Source organism: Bombina bombina, chromosome 2 (assembly GCF_027579735.1).
Source record: "Bombina bombina isolate aBomBom1 chromosome 2, aBomBom1.pri, whole genome shotgun sequence".
Lineage (NCBI taxonomy): Eukaryota > Metazoa > Chordata > Amphibia > Anura > Bombinatoridae > Bombina > Bombina bombina.
The window spans coordinates 299850844-299866263 of record NC_069500.1 but is presented as its reverse complement, the minus strand read 5'-3'; positions in this window follow the sequence as shown (position 1 = coordinate 299866263).

Below are 15420 nucleotides of genomic sequence, written 5' to 3'. Positions count from 1 at the left end.
TCCTTTAGCCTCATATGATTCTCTTGCAGAAATCATAAGGAACCTGGAAGAAAGAGGTATTATCAGACATATTCACAGCTCTTATAACAATCCTAATCTAGGTGTTCTTAAGCCCAATGGACAATGGCGTTTGTGTGCTGACTTAAGATAGCTAAACAAATGAGTGTACATGTCTGGCTGGCCTGTGCCATATATTGACCAGTGCCTAGCACAGATGCAGGGATCTAAAATATTCACTGCCATTGATTGTGCACAGGGATATTGGACCATAAAGACATGAAGAGGACCAGTTTAAGCTTGCATTCTCACTCCAAAAGGTCCAGTGTGCATTCTAAAGACTCCCGTTTGGATACATAAATTCAGGACATGAATTTGCAGTATTCATGCATAAGGCTATGCCTGATGCACTGGAAAGGGGGACCTTATCTTATGTTGATGATGTTTTTATCAAAAGCACATCCCAGAGCTTAAACATGTCCTCAGCCAACTTAAAAGGGCAAGTGTCAAATTATCCCTACAAAAATCTCAATCCTCAGAAGAAAAAGGTGGAAGCTATAATAAATTCTAAAAAACCCAACTAACTTAAAGAAATTGAGATCACTCCTGACGAATTATTCTCACAAATTTATTGATAATTATGCAGAATTAGCTAAACCACTGCTACTTCTGCTAAAGAAGGATGTGAAATGGCATTGGAGTGAGACTCAAGAGACAGCCATCAAAGAGCTGAAGAGAAAACTCATTCAAGCACCTTGCTTAGCATACCCTGAAGGTGGTAAACCTTTTTACTTAGAAACAGGTTACACAGATATAAGCATGAGTGCTGTTTTATACCAAAAGCATGATAATTTAGGCAAAGTCATTGCTTATGCGAGCAAAACTCTATCCCCAGTAGAAATAAAATTTAGTGATTGCGAAAAAGCCCTCATCTAATTTCCGCAGCTATATACAGAAAATTATTGTAGAAACGGCCCACCAGCCTTTGCTATATCTGCAAAGTGAGAGAATAAGAGATGGGAATTTGTCTAATAGCCGCATAACGGCTTGGACTCTTCCTTACAAGGCTGGCCTTTAGAAATTCGCTACAAGCAAATTAAAAAGAATCCAGTCACACAGGGGCTTGCTGAGCTCCATGACTGTACTGCTAAGGATCATGGGGAAGAGTTATTAGAAGATGACTTCCTTGAGGAACAATTGGTTTCCCCATATAAAATATACAATGAGGACCATTGTCAAATATTACCTTGGGTATATGTTGATGGTTGTTCTTACCATGCCACTATTGGTAATGAGCACAGATTAGTCGCCGGCATTGGTATAACTTGGGCAAATGGATTCCCAGATATTTCTGTAGGTTTCAACATTGGACCAAGATCCAGTCAAGTCACAGAACTAACTGCTGTTCTAAAAACCATTGAGATGGCTGTTGAACACGGTATTCATGAATTTGTGATCATTACTGACTCAAATTACATGCGTGACAGTTTTGTTGAATACCTGCCAACTTGGAAAAGAAATGGCATGCAGAAAACTTACAACAAACCAGTCAAACATGGCAAGTTGTTCTGCGAAATTGATAATCTGGTGGTATCCAATGATTTAACCATACACTGGAAAAAGACCAAGGGTCATTCCAGGATTCTAGGTCCTGATAAGGAAGGCAATGATCTTGTGGATTCATTAGCCAAACAAGGAGCCATAACTGGAGAACTCCTTAATATCGACCACTTAATGGGTGCAATTCAGGTAGAAGCCATTACCAGAAACCAGGCTAAACAACAGAGTGAGCCTAACTTGGTACAATGGAGTCAGGATTCTCCTAGTAAGGACCTGATCACTAGTCAAAAAGAAGACCCCATTGTAGGCATCTTCTATAAACACATAGAAAATCCTGAAAGCAACCCCATCTCAAAAGATGATTGTATTGGCAAGGAAGATCTTAGAATCTTAATGAAGTCTAGATCACAATTCAAGTTACAGGATGGTTTGTTAATTAGAACCTCCAAAACTGGCATCCAGCAATAGGTGGTACCTACAAAGTTCAGAGGTCTCATGCTTCAACATGCCCATGATGCTCCCACATCTGGTCATAGTGGGGCCAAACTCACGTATTAAATATTACGCGACTACGCCTTTTGGCCGCACATGTTGAAGAATGTTCAAATCTATTGTCAAGGTTGTTTAATCTGTTCACAATTCCAACCTACTGCCAATGCATAGAGCACCATTGCAGAAAAGGGGGATGGTAATGCCATGGTCAGATATGCAAATTGATTTTATTGGTCCAGTAACTAGGTCATCTAGAGGTAACAAATACATGTTGACAGTGACATGCCTGTTCACTAAATGGGTAGAGTGCATTAGTGCACCTAACAATAGTGCTGAAGCATGTGCAGCTTTGTTCATCAACCACATGTTTTCCAGATTTGGTTTGCCCCAAAGAATCAAATCCGATAGGGGAACTCACTTCACTAGCGAAGTGATTACTAAATTGTGGAAAATACCAGGGGTCAAATGAAGCGCCATACTGCATATAGAGCTGCCTCAAGTGGTGGTGTAGAGCGTTACAGAAAAGAGAAGTGGTAGGAGAAAAAGCGCAAATGGATGCTTAAACCTATATGAGTATGTCTTTTAGAAAAGAAAAATATTACTTCCAATACATATTTAAACTAAAAATGAAGTCTTTTTGCTAAATTATGCCATGAAGAAAACGTATTGTATCCGTGTATTAATGCCTAAGAGTATTTAAGACAGACAGCTAAAAGTACTGATTCAAATAAATTATATTTAATATGTTAAAACAAATGGTCTAGATGTTTCTAGTCATAGGCTCATTAATATAAAAAATGTAAATTTGTTACAAATGGTCTAAACGTTTCTAGTCATAGGCTCATTAATATAAAAAATGTAAATTTGTTACAGTAAATACAGAGTGAAGGTCGGCCGACCAAATAAGGTTAAAATGTTCAGGATACCCTGTTGAAAAAGAGGGGAAAAGGAAAAAAATGTATGTTCCCAGAGGAGTGATTGTTATGAAACCACAAATCATTTTTTCTTTATATCCATTTTCTGTAGCGGGAGCATTTTTTTTTTAAACAAACTTGATCTCCTTATTGTGATAATAGGATTGTCCCTTGGTGTAAAGGTGTTAAAGTTAGTACTTACTGTCTGCCTCAAGCTTATCCCTCAGACCGGTCCTGGAGCCTGTCAGTAGTTTACCTTGTAACTCGTGTGGAGATGTTTCCAGTCTGTGTTCACGGACTAATCCTTTTTTGCTGTTCCTTGGCTCTGCGGTCCTGCGTGTGCTCTCTGAGGTCAGAGCAGTATCTTGCAGTTACTTCTATAAATTTTATCAGCGGTTTGTCAGCGTCAGCAGCTATCAGCTTTAGCGGGACACACACTGTTTCCTGGTAACTCCAAATATGTTCTCAAATGGTGATCAGCAGTTAAAGCTATGCGTTTCAGCCATGTAATTGGCCTTTTTCAAGCTATACTGCTTTCACTCTATTCACAGTCACTTTATACCCTATTCTGAGCTTGTTAATTGATTTTTTGATTACACACAGCTGCGATCAGGAGGGATATTATGCACACAGCTGTAGACCCTCAAATGTAAAACATAGGGTTGTTTTGCTTTATAAGTTGAATACACTTAAACACATGTAAGAAATGTATGAAAATATATATAAAGACTTACCGCTAGATTTAGAGTTCTGCGGCCAAAGGGGTGCGTTAGCTACGCGTGTTTTTTTCCCCCCGCACCTTTTAAATACCACTGGTATTTAGAGTTCACAGAAGGGCTGCGTTAGGCTCCAAAAAGGGAGCGTAGAGCATAATTTACCGCCACTGCAACTCTAAATACCAGCGGTGCTTACGGACGCGGCCAGCTTCAAAAACGTGCTCGTGCACGATTCCCCCATAGGAAACAATGGGGCCGTTTGAGCTGAAAAAAAAATCTAACACCTGCAAAAAAGCAGCGTTCAGCTCCTAACGCAGCCCCATTGTTTCCTATGGGGAAACACTTCCTAAGTCTGCACCTAACACCCTAACATGTACCCCGAGTCTAAACACCCCTAACCTTACACTTATTAACCCCTAATCTGCCGCCTCCACTATCACTGACCCCTGCATATTATTATTAACCCCTAATCTGCCGCTCCATACACCGCCGCAACCTACATTATCCCTATGTACGCCTAATCTGCAGCCCCTAACACAGCCGACCCCTATATTATATTTATTAACCCCTAATCTGCCGCCCCCAACGTCGCCGCCACCTACCTACAATTATTAACCCCTAATCTGCTGACCGAACCTCACCGCTACTATAATAAAGTTATTAACCCCTAATCCGCCTCACTCCTGCCTCAATAACCCTATAATAAATAGTATTAACCCCTAATCTGCCCTCCCTAACATCACCGACACCTAACTTCAAGTATTAACCCCTAATCTGCCGACCGGACCTCACCGCTACTCTAATAAATTTATTAACCCCTAAAGCTAAGTCTAACCCTAACACTAACACCCCCCTAAGTTTAATATAATTTTTATCTAACAAAATAAATTAACTCTTATTAAATAAATTAATCCTATTTAAAGCTAAATACGTACCTGTAAAATAAACCCTAATATAGCTACAATATAAATTATAATTATATTGTAGCTATTTTAAGATTAATATTTATTTTACAGGTAACTTTGTATTTATTTTAACCAGGTACAATAGTTATTAAATAGTTAATAACTATTTAATAGCTACCTAGTTAAAATAATAGTTAATAATTACAAAATTACCTGTAAAATAAATCCTAACCTAAGTTACAAATACACCTAACACTACACTATCAATAAATTAATTAAATAAAATACCTACAATTATTTACAATTAAACCTAACACTACACCATCAATAAATTAATTACATACAAATACCTACAAATAAATACTATTGAATAAACTAACTAAAGTACAAAAAATACAAAAAGAACTAAGTTACAAAAAATAAAAAAATAATTTACAAACATTATAAAAATATTACAACAATTTTAAGCTAATTACACCTACTCTAAGCCCCCTAATAAAATAACAAAGCCCCCCAAAATAAAAAAATGCCCTACCCTATTCTAAAATAAAAATAGAAAAGCTCTTTTACCTTACCAGCCCTTAAAAGGGCCTTTTGCGGGGCATGCCCCAAAGAATTCTGCTCTTTTGCCTGTAAAAAAAAACATACAATACCCCCCCCAACATTACAACCCACCACCCACATACCCCTAATCTAACCCAAACCCCCCTTAAATAAACCTAACACTAAGCCCTTGAAGATCTCCCTAACTTATCTTCACCACGTCGGGTTTCACCGATCCGTCCAGAAGAGTCTCCGAAATCTTCATCCAAGCCCCAGCGGGGGCTGAAGAGGTCCATCATCGGGCTGAAGAGGTCCATCATCGGGCTGAAGAGGTCCATTATCCGGCTGAAGTCTTGATCCAAGCGGGGGCTGAAGAGATCCATCATCCGGCTGAAGTCTTGATCCAAGCGGGGGCTGAAGAGATCCATCATCCGGCTGAAGTCTTCTATCAAGCGGCATCTTCAGTCTTCTTTCTTCCGGATCCATCTTCATCCCGCCGACGCGGAACATCCATCCTGGCTGACGACTTCCCGACGAATGACGGTTCCTTTAAGAACGTCATCCAAGATGGCGTCCCTCGAATTCCGATTGGCTGATAGGATTCTATCAGCCAATTGGAATTAAGGTAGGAAAATTCTGATTGGCTGATGGAATCGGCCAATCAGATTCAAGTTCAATCCGATTGGCTGATCCAATCAGCCAATCAGATTGAGCTCGCATTCTATTGGCTGATCGGAACAGCCAATAGAATGCAAGCTCAATCTGATTGGCTGATTGGATCAGCCAATCGGATTGAACTTGAATCTGATTGGCTGATTCCATCAGCCAATCAGAATTTTCCTACCTTAATTCCAATTGGCTGATAGAATCCTATCAGCCAATCAGAATTCGAGGGACGCCATCTTGGATGACGTCCCTTAAAGGAACCGTCATTCGTCGGGAAGTCGTCGGCCAGGATGGATGTTCCGAGTCGGTGGGATGAAGATGGATCCAGAAGAAAGAAGATGCCGCTTGATAGAAGACTTCAGCCGGATGATGGATCTCTTCAGCCCCCGCTTGGATCAAGACTTCAGCCGGATGATGGATCTCTTCAGCCCCCGCTTGGATCAAGACTTCAGCCGGATGATGGACCGCTTCAGCCCGATGATGGACCTCTTCAGCCCGATGATGGACCTCTTCAGCCCCCGCTTGGGCTTGGATGAAGATTTCGGAGCCTCTTCTGGACAGATCGGTGATACCCGGCGTGGTGAAGATAAGGTAGGGAGATCTTCAGGGGCTTAGTGTTAGGTTAATTTAAGGGGGGTTTGGGTTAGATTGGGGGTATGTGGGTGGTGGGTTGTAATGTTGGGGGGGTATTGTATGTTTTTTTTTAAAGGCAAAAGAGCAAAATTCTTTGGGACATGCCCCGCAAAAGGCCCTTTTAAGGGCTGGTAAGGTAAAAGAGCTTTTCTATTTTTATTTTAGAATAGGGTAGGGCATTTTTTTATTTTGGGGGGCTTTGTTATTTTATTAGGGGGCTTAGAGTAGGTGTAATAAGCTTAAAATTGTTGTAATATTTTTATAATGTTTGTAAATTATTTTTTTATTTTTTGTAACTTAGTTCTTTTTTTATTTTTTGTACTTTAGTTAGTTTATTTAATTGTATTTATTTGTAGGTATTTGTATGTAATTAATTTATTGATAGTGTAGTGTTAAGTTTAATTGTAGATAATTGTGGGTATTTTATTTAATTAATTTATTGATAGTGTAGTGTTGGTAGAATAATAGAAGGAGATAAGCAGATTGCAGACTGTCTCAATGATTACTTCTGTTCTGTTTTCACTAAAGATTGTGAAGATACAATGTCTACATTAAGGGATGCTATGCAAAATAGAAACAAGCTTAACAGTAATCTTTTTACAGAGGATGAGGTTTTGTTAGCATTATCAAAAATAAATGTTACAAAGGCAGTGGGTCCTGATAATATTCATCCAAGGGTTTTAAAAGAACTTCGTTCAGTGCTAACTGTCCCATTAACTGATCTGTTTAATCAGTCACTATTAACAGGAGCTGTCCCAGATGATTGGAGAATAGCAAATGTAATACCTCTTCATAAAAAGGGCAGTAGAGAAGAATCTGGCAACTACAGGCCAGTTAGTTTAACTTCAGTAGTAGGGAAATTAATGGAAAGCCTCTTAAAGGAAAGAATTATGACTTACATAAAGACAAACAATTTAGAGGACCAAAATCAGCATGGTTTTACTTCAGGGAGATCATGTCAGACTAATCTAATTGACTTCTTTGATTATGTAACAAAAGTATTAGACAAGGGAGGAGCAGTTGATGTAGCATATCTAGATTTCAGCAAAGCATTTGACACCGTCCCACACAATAAACTTATTCACAAACTATATCTCCTTGGTCTAGATTCAAAAATTGTGAACTGGGTGGAATGCTGGCTTAAGGACAGAAAACAAAGTGTCTTAGTAAATGGAGTTCATTCAGCAGAGGGGGCTGTTACTAGTGGTGTTCCTCAGGGGTCAGTTCTGGGGCCTGTTTTGTTTAACATATTTATCTGCGATATCAGCAAAGGGCTACAGGGGAAAGTATGTCTCTTTGCAGATGATACAAAAATTTGCAACAGAGTGGATGTTCCAGGGGGGGTAGACAAAATGAGAAGTGATATACAACAATTGGAGGATTGGACAAACGACTGGGATCTAAAGTTTAACACAGCAAAGTGTAAAATAATGCATTTAGGGAAGAAAAATCCAAATGTTAATTACAGACTCAATGACACTTTACTGACTGTTACAGACGAGGAACAGGACTTGGGAATTATTATTTCAGATGATTTAAAACTTAGTAAACAATGTAGTAAGGCAGCGAGTAAGGCTAGCAGAATGCTTGGATGTATTGGTAGAGGTATTTGCAGCAGAAATAGTAAGGTTCTTATGCCACTTTATAGATCATTAGTTAGGCCTCATCTTGAGTATTGTGTGCAGTTCTGGAGGCCATATCTTCAGAAGGATATTAACAAACTTGAATCTGTGCAAAGGAGGGCTACCAAAATGGTACATGGTCTAAAAAATAAAACTTACCAGGATAGGCTCAATGACCTAAATATGTATAGCTTAGAGGAGAGAAGGGAAAGAGGTGATATGATAGCAACTTTCAAGTACATTAAAGGGTTTAGTAAAACTGAGGCTGTGGGTATTTTACATAAAATGGAAAATTCAAGAACAAGGGGTCATGAGCTCAAGCTAAAGGGTAGTAGATTCAGGAGTAATTTGAGGAAGCACTTCTTTACAGAAAGAGTGATTGATTTATGGAATAAACTTCCTCAAGAGGTAGTAGCAACAAACACTGTGGGGGACTTTAAAAATGCATGGGACAAGCATAGGGCTATCCTACGAACTAGATAAGTTTATACTGTTAGGTAAGGTGGGGCAGACTCGCTGGGCCTATGGCTCTTATCTGCCGTCAATATCTATGTTTCTATGTTTCTATGTTTAATTGTAACTTAGGTTAGGATTTATTTTACAGGTAATTTTGTAATTATTTTAACTAGGTAGCTATTAAATAGTTATTAACTATTTAATAGCTATTGTACCTGGTTAAAATAAATACAAAGTTACCTGTAAAATAAATATTAATCCTAAAATAGCTACAATATAATTATAATTTATATTGTAGCTATATTAGGGTTTATTTTACAGGTAACTTTGTATTTATTTTAACCAGGTACAATAGCTATTAAATAGTTAATAACTATTTAATAGCTACCTAGTTAAAATAATTACAAAATTACCTGTAAAATAAATCCTAACCTAAGTTACAATTAAACCTAACACTACACTATCAATAAATTAATTAAATAAAATACCCACAATTATCTACAATTAAACTTAACACTACACTATCAATAAATTAATTACATACAAATACCTACAAATAAATACAATTAAATAAACTAACTAAAGTACAAAAAATAAAAAAAGAACTAAGTTACAAAAATAAAAAAATAATTTACAAACATTATAAAAATATTACATTTTTTGTAACTTAGTTCTTTTTTTATTTTTTGTACTTTAGTTAGTTTATTTAATTGTATTTATTTGTAGGTATTTGTATGTAATTAATTTATTGATAGTGTAGTGTTAAGTTTAATTGTAGATAATTGTGGGTATTTTATTTAATTAATTTATTGATAGTGTAGTGTTAGGTTTAATTGTAACTTAGGTTAGGATTTATTTTACAGGTAATTTTGTAATTATTTTAACTAGGTAGCTATTAAATAGTTATTAACTATTTAATAGCTATTGTACCTGGTTAAAATAAATACAAAGTTACCTGTAAAATAAATATTAATCCTAAAATAGCTACAATATAATTATAATTTATATTGTAGCTATATTAGGGTTTATTTTACAGGTATTTAGCTTCAAATAGGATTAATTTATTTAATAAGAAATAATTTATTTCGTTAGATAAAAATTATATTTAATTTAGGGGGGTGTTAGGGTTAGACTTAGCTTTAGGGGTTAATAAATTTATTAGAGTAGCGGTGAGGTCCGGTCGGCAGATTAGGGGTTAATACTTGAAGTTAGGTGTCGGTGATGTTAGGGAGGGCAGATTAGGGGTTAATACTATTTATTATAGGGTTATTGAGGCGTGAGTGAGGCGGATTAGGGGTTAATAACTTTATTATAGTAGCGGTGAGGTCCGGTCGGCAGATTAGGGGTTAATAATTGTAGTTTGGTGGCGGCGACGTTGGGGGCGGAAGATTAGGGGTTAATAAATATAATATAGGGGTCGCCGGTGTTAGGGGCAGCAGATTAGGGGTACATAGGGATAATGTAGGTTGCCGCGGTTTGCGGTCTGCAGATTAGGGGTTAAATTTTTTTATTAGAGTGGCGGTGATGTGGGGGGCCTCGGTTTAGGGGTACATAGGTAGTTTATGGGTGTTAGTGTACTTTAGAGCACAGTAGTTAAGAGCTTTATGAACCGGTGTTAGCCCAGAAAGCTCTTAACTCCTGGCTTTTCTCTGCGGCTGGAGTCTTGTCGTTAGATTTCTAACGCTCACTTCAGCCAAGACTCTAAATACCAGCGTTAAAAAGATCCCATTGACAAGATAGGATACGCAATTGACATAAGGGGATATGCGGTATGGAAAAGTCGCGGCTGGAAAGTGAGCGTTAGACCCTTTCCTGACTGACTCTAAATACCAGCGGTAGCCAAAAACCAGCGTTAGGAGCCCCTAACGCTGGTTTTGACGGCTAACGCAGAACTCTAAATCTAGGCGTAAGTGATTCTATATGCAATTTCATTACTATTGCTTGGAAAAATGCAATTTACAGTTGAACATGAATATTCAGAAATAAACAAATTAAATTTTATTTTTTTAAAAACAACAACATTATTTTAAAACCAAAATGTGGTCAGAGAGTTATACATAGGAGGATATTTTCTAACAGTTTTATATTTTATGATATTCATACTTAGAGGGGATCTGGTTTCTCTGATAATGAAAGAGAATCTAGCTGTCTTTAAGAAAACTATTCAGGTTGAAGTCCAGATTCAGGCCCTTGGGGTACAGTGTCTGCTTGCAATAGGCTTTTTGTCTGATTACCCCCTCTACAGTTTTTTTTTACTTTTTATATAGCAGAGAATTGAAAATATTTAAGGTTTCTATTATTACAAATTCTAAAGTGCTTTGGTACTGGAAGCTCTAGGTTTCTTTTTTCTTTGGAATTTTCAATAGAGAGGATATGTTCTCTTTGGCGCTCCCTTACCGTTCTGTCTCACCTGTGTACTGGATTTTGCACTTTTTGTATTCTATCAGGTATATTACATGTTTGTCCATACATCTAATAGTATTTTTTATCTTATATTCTTCTCCAGTAATATTAGACTGAAATGTGTGGGTCTTTTTGGAATGTCTACATGCTTTGCATATATGGCAGGGAAAAGAAATGTTTAATTCATTTCCTAGTATACCTTTTTCTACTCCTCCATTGCAATAACTTTTTTTCATGGAGGGGGCTAGTCTGCTTCTAATGTTTCTGGCCTTTCTGTAGATGAATCTTGGTTTATCTGGTAATTTTGGACCTAGATCTGGATCATAGCTTAAAATATTCCAATGTTTTTTTATAATTTTTTCTAAATCTGATTTATCTTCGCCATATTATGTGATAAATGGTATGTTCATTTTCTCACTTCTCTTAGTTTTGAATCCTGCTGTTTCTTTTGTTTTGTAGCTTAGCAAATCAGTTCTTTTAATTTTTCTTGCTACATATATGTCTTGTTCAATTTTATTTCCATCGTATCCTACAAATTTTTGTTTAAGTATTTTTGATTGCTGCTCAAACACAGTTTCCTCTCTACAATTTCTTTTTAATCTGAGGAATTGTCCTTTTGGAATATTTTGTTTCCAAGTTTTAAGATGACAACTGTCCCAGTGTATATAATTATTAGCGTCAACTTCTTTGAAATATGTTTTTGTATTAATTTTCTCAATTTCAATTGAGATTTCCAAATCTAGATAATGTTTCTGTTTTTTATCGTAGGTGTATGTGAATGTTAGATTTTTGTCGTTTATATTCATTTCTTTAAGGCAACAGATAAGACCATTTTCAGTACCTTTCCAGACGAAAAATAGATCGTCTATATACCTTTTATAAATTATAAAATTGTCTTTATATATGGTAGAGCGTTACAACCAGTCCATTGTGAAAATCCTCAAAAAGTTTGGGATGTAAAATTTCCTCTAGTCCTAATGGTATTAAGAACATCTCCAAGTAGTGCTACTAAGATGTCACCTTTTGAGTTGATGACTGGTAGAAGAATGGTTCTACCTCAGCATCTACTGTACCAGACCAGAACTTGATAAATGCTGCCAATACGCATAAATATGTGGAGAACCTAAGGAAGCACCTGCAATATGCCTTTGCATTTGCTCAAAGGAACATAGAAACGTCCGCAACTGCCACTAAAACCTATTATGATCTCAAAATGTCCAAAAAGGAATATGAAATAAATGATAACGTCTATCTTTATAATTTTGGAAGAGATCAGGTTAAGGAGAAGAAATTTCTTCCATCATGGAAGGGTCCTTTTGTCGTTACTGACAAAATATCTCCAGTTGCCTATAAAATTAGGATACCTAAAAATTATACTTTTATGGATAAATGGGTCCATATCAATCAGTTGTGAGTGTGCCATCCTAGATCCCAACTACAAGTCATAGCTAACAAGCAGAAATATAAGGATCGAAAAATGACGGACTCTCTTCATAGAAGACTGTCTATGATGCATGCTGCCAAAACACTCACCAAGTACCACTGACTTTAAGCCAATTCAAATACATGCGTCCTACATCTATTTAAAATTGGAAGGGGGAATTATGTCAGGGTATCTGTGAAGTAACCTTAAATAAACTACGGATGTATCATAGAATCTAATATTTTATTTAGCTAATATCTACTATGAATTGATTTAGCTGCATTGCAAACAAACACTGGAATGGGTGATATCAACCCCTCCCTTTTGCTCTCAACTACAGACTTGTAGAACAAAAGAAATAGACAGGACTTCTAAAGAAAAACAAACATTTGTCCCAAATTCTAAGAGATGTTCACTATATGGCTCTGTTTAAAGCTTGATTTCCTGACCTTCCCTCTATGTAATAAAAGGTTATCAGGTAATGACCCCTGTAAATAAACAAACATGGTTTGTCTGTTAAAAAAATCCCTTTGAGGCTTAAGTATATGTAAGAGTTGAGAACCCCTGCAGTGAGATAGTCAGTCTACAATATTCAACCTCTTTGAACATCACTAAAGCCAGGAATATAGCAATTAGGACAGACCTGTTAATTGCCCCTGAACCAACTAAACACACATAAGGCATCTGAACTCAATTTACCTACAGACATGGGAAACTAGATCTCAGATAAAGGAATTATGCCTAATTTTCATGTAGTTTAAGATGCTCAAATGAATATATATATTCAGGCAACATATTAAATATGTGCCTCAGACTATTAAATAATAGGTATGAATAATTGGATATGAAATTGTCTGCTTGTAAAATATTAAATGTGAATGCCTGCTAAATTAAAAATATAAATAACATCATATGTTTTTATACACTTAGCATAGATATACAGATATGAAATATTTATATTTATATGGGAAAGTAGTCCAATATAAATCTGATTGCTGATCTCCAAGTATGTATTTGATATTAAGATGACAACTGAGATATTAATTAGATCCATGCTAAAAGTATTAAAATCCTTTTAAATACCCATATATTTTAAATGTATACAAATTACTTTGTATTGTGGGAAGTGTATCATGTTTAATATTGATGAAATGCCCAGATTAAATAATATTCAAGGGACACTGAACCCAATTTTTGTCTTTCATGATTCAGATAGAGCATGCAATTTTAAGCAACTTTCTAATTTACTCCTATTATGATTTTTTCTTCGTTCTCTTGCTATCTTTATTTGAAAAAGAATGCATCTAAGCTTTTTTTGGGTTCAGAACTTTTTTATTGGTGGATGAATTTATCCACCAATCAGCAAGGGCAACCCAAGTGTGAGATATATCACATGATATAGCCTCATGTAAGAGAAAAGAAAGAGGTCTTGGCTGCTAAATTTTGGACTGACAAACTGTTGCCTTTGAATCCAGTCTCTATAAAGCAAATCTGGGCCTAATTTTCATCTATCTTGCAAAAATACCTCTTTTAATTTATGAGGTGAAATTGGACTTATCGGAGAAAGCTGAGACACCAATTGGTTGATCTTGTAAAGTATAAGAAACTGTTAAATATATATATTTAAATCAAAGGCATTTTAGGCTATAGTTAGATTACAGCTGGTAAATTTAAAGAGCATACTTTGTATTTTAAGCTTGTGTTCATAGTCATCTGTAGTTTACAACTAGTCATATTTAGTGCTAAGTAATTTATATTTGCAACTATATATTTTAGAATTTGCCTTAATTATAGTTAAATAAGAGGTTATTTCAGTTCAGATATATTGGCATATCAATTGGATGTTAAAAGTATTTTGTTATATTGTTTAACTAATCATTGATAAGTTAATGGTCCATACTCTGGTATTTTATTGGGGTATTTTTATGCGATTCATTATGAATAAGGTAAATTGTAAAGGTATATTTTTTTGATCTTTTTATAGAATATTGTAACAGCGTAAGTGTATATCATTTGATTCATAATCTGGTTTCTATAAATATAATTCAATGTGTTCATACATTTTAACTAATCTAAAGAATTTAGGAATAATTATTAATCTCAATTGTTTCGTATATACATTTAATTGGGGGTTTGTTTTAAAGAATAATAATAAATAAATTGTATTATAACCCTGCTATATACTGACATATTATCTGGAGGCACTGCAGTAGCACGATTATATTAATATACTTTTTAACTCTGTGATTACCTTGTATCTAAGCCTCTACAGGCTGCCCCCTCATTTCAGTTCTTTTGACAGACTTTCATTTTAGCCAATCAGTGCCCTCTCATAAGTAACTCCAGGGGCATGAGCACAATGTTATCTATATGGCACACATAAACTAACATCCTTTAGCTATGAAAAACTGTCAAATTCATTCAGATAAGAGGAGGCCTTCAAGGGCTTAGAAATTAGCCTACCGAGGTTTAGATTTCAACTAAAAATGCTAAGAAAACAAAGCAAATTTGATGATAAAAGTAAATTGGAAAGTTGTTTAAAATGACATGCACTTGTCGAGTTGCGTTCATATTAGAGACAAAGCTTTTTGCTCATGCGCTAACCCGACGAGTGCAAAAAGCTGAACTCCCCCATAGAAGTCAAAGGAGAAAAAAAGTGGGAAACAACACCCAACTCGCGAGCAAACCCGATCGCATATTCTCATGTGCGCTAACCTGACATGAAAATATGAATGTTTTCACATAGAAGAATATGTTTTATTTATTCATAAATAAATATTTCTACATATATATCTGATGGTAGATTGCTACATATATATATATATATATATATATATATATATATATATATACATGATTATATATAGTTAGATAGATATATATACTATAGGAATGTCTATTTATACTTAGTAGTTAGAACATATTCTGCTATGTGTAGAAAATCAGAATGTGAACATTTTTACAGTAGATGCATAGTTAAAACCTTTAATAAATATGAATATTGGATAAATATGTTTTTACATGTTTTCATCTACTTAACTGCAAAGGGCTCCAATGCCCTTATATATATGTCTATATAGGTGTACATAT